This window comes from Cyprinodon variegatus, unplaced genomic scaffold, assembly GCF_000732505.1.
Source record: "Cyprinodon variegatus isolate N-32 unplaced genomic scaffold, C_variegatus-1.0 Scaffold105, whole genome shotgun sequence".
In the NCBI taxonomy this organism is placed as follows: Eukaryota; Metazoa; Chordata; class Actinopteri; order Cyprinodontiformes; family Cyprinodontidae; genus Cyprinodon; species Cyprinodon variegatus.
The window spans coordinates 873,186-875,760 of NW_015150558.1; the positions used below are offsets into that span (position 1 = coordinate 873,186).

Genomic DNA, 2,575 nt, shown 5'->3' on the forward strand with positions numbered 1-2,575 from the left:
ATCTGGTGAACTGGAAAGTGACCTGAGATGACATGATGTGAATTGGAGCTATAGAAATAAACTGAATAGAATTTAATTGAATAAAAAGGCTTTGTCGGTCCACTCTAGAAAGTTTGGAATTCAACGCTACTCCAAACATTTTGAATTGAGAAAGCTTCCTGGATGGGACTTTGAAACATCTTTAAAGTCAAAGGTCTTTGGACACAAAGTCCAGTGGTTTGTTTTTAAGTCTTTATTGGAATAACTATGACCTGGATGACTGAGAATCTTCATCATCGTGTTGTTTTAGGTGGAAACAAATTTCCTATCACAGATATTTTAACAAAATATGAGGTTGTGTGTTATTAAACAGTCATAGAATATTTTGTAGCTCTAATTAACCAGTCTCGGGGGTAAAACGGCTCTTTATATGAAAGGTTGCAGACCCCTGCTCTAAATGAAATAACTTTGAAATCATGAATCCTTGAAGCAGTTTGATCCATCCTGGATTTGAGCTCAGCTTTAGGAGCAGAAAGCAGCTGTTGTTCTCTGTATGCTAATGCAGCCGCTGTGTCCCTGCAGCAGCAGCAGAGTGGACGTCTCAGTGTGTCACCGATAACAAATGGCTTTGTTTGAAACGCACCCATGCACTGATGCATCATGCATCAGATCTACCAGAGGCTCTAAGAAATATCAACAATTTCCTGCTAGTTTCTAGAGCTGAACTTTGAATTATGTGTTTTTATAATATGCAACAATCATTTGGAAAAAAAACAACCAGAATATATGTTTTTTTTTTTTCTGATGTTCCAAAACCTTCTGTGCGTAATGGAGCCGTTATCACCCCCCCCTTCTGTCCTGCTGGGGGAGGAGGAGACACGCAGAGATGACAATAAACCGTTTGAGGCATCATGTGAGAGACAGACGGACAGAGCGGTGGAGTTGGGATCATTTACGCAGGGAATGCGCACACTGCCGCTGTGCGTCCTGGTGCATCAACCCACAGCTCACCAGGAGAGAGAGAAATACATGTGTTCAACTCCTATACATCATATCACATTTCTGTTTACGCTCCGCAGGCAGGGAGACATGTATGCGTAAAGTTAAACTCTTCAATTTAAAGGAGGAGATCGTCTGAAATCCAGTTTGGGAAAGTTGAAAAGTTTTCTTCTCAGCTCCTCTCTGCCACTGATCCACTCTGAAATCATGTCGGAAAGAAAAACCTCTCTGCGCGCCGGCGGGTCCGCGCAGAGCCGCTTCCAGGTGGATGTTGTGACGGAGGGCTCGTCCACACCGGCTGCGGCTCCTGCTCCGGAGGAATCCAAAGGCCGCTTTAAGGTGGTGGGCTTCATGGATCCGGCCCCTGGCACCGACATCGGGCTCCCGCCGGATGTTTTCCACGAGCCGGACACGACACGCAGCGACTCCGTGAGCCTCCACTCCACCGGCACCGGGCAGACCCAGATCTCGGACTCCCACTCCAACACCTACTACATGCGGACCTTCGGACACAACACCATCGACGCGGTGCCAAACATCGACTTCTACCGGCAGACCGCCGCGCCTTTCGGGGAGAAACTCACCAGACCGTCGCTGTCAGAGCTGCACGATGAACTGGACAAAGTAACAATCAACAATTTTACACTCAAACTCATTTTACTGTCAGTTAAATTCAGTTTATTTGCACAGAAAAACGTTCAATTTATATTAGAAACATGCTGATCTCAAAGAAAACAAGAATATTAAACATTAAATACATAAAATAAAAAAATCTATTAGCCTCAAACATCAGATGATCGAAAAAACGTAAGAAAAAAGGATTTAAATGATGTTTAAATGATCAGCTTTATGATAGATGGAAAAGGGGAAGATAAATTCATTAATTTAGTTAAAACCACATCCAAACAGAAAATGTCATTTTTTTTTACTTTTTATAAATTAAAAAATATATAAAAAAAAAAATAAAATAAAATAAAACGTCATTTAAATTTGACCTTAGTATTTATTTCCTTCAATTTTTTTCACATTTTCCCCTGAATTACAGCAGGAAAATTCTGATTTAATGGGACAAAGGAACAAATGTGGAAAGAAAACAACTTTTTATTAGAACCTGCACATTTTAAGTCTTAAGCCTCTTTTAATTTCATACCAATAAGGCCTTTTTATATGGAGGACCAGTCCTGCCATAATTAAAAATACATACAGAAATAAACGAAGGGTTTAATAATATGAAATTGCTTGAAAAAGTCGCTAATAATACGAATAATACGAATTTTTGTGCCATTAAGTATGACAAAAAAAATTAATTTTTATTTATTTTTATGCTGGCTTAATTTTAACCAACCAATTTTTTGTTATTCATTTCTTGAAGTCTTTATTTTGCGTTTGTGTATTAATCGCAAGTGTGTTTTTTAAAAATGTTTTTATTTCCACTGCAACCTCTTTTATTGTTTTATGTTTAGTCACAACAAAATTTTTAAGACATGTTTTTAATTTTGTTTAATACTGATTTAATTCCTAAAATAATGGGAAATGTCAATAAAAGGGGGATGATAAAACAAAAAGATAAACAGTCATGTTTTTTAAGTCACTTCTG

The 2,575-nt window shown here is 38.6% G+C and overlaps 1 pseudogene; it reads left to right on the top strand.

The window, feature by feature from the left end:
* The first annotated feature begins 915 nt into the window (after positions 1 to 915).
* LOC107084609 overlaps positions 916 to 2,575 on the top strand; it is a 34,279-nt pseudogene continuing 32,619 nt past the window's right edge.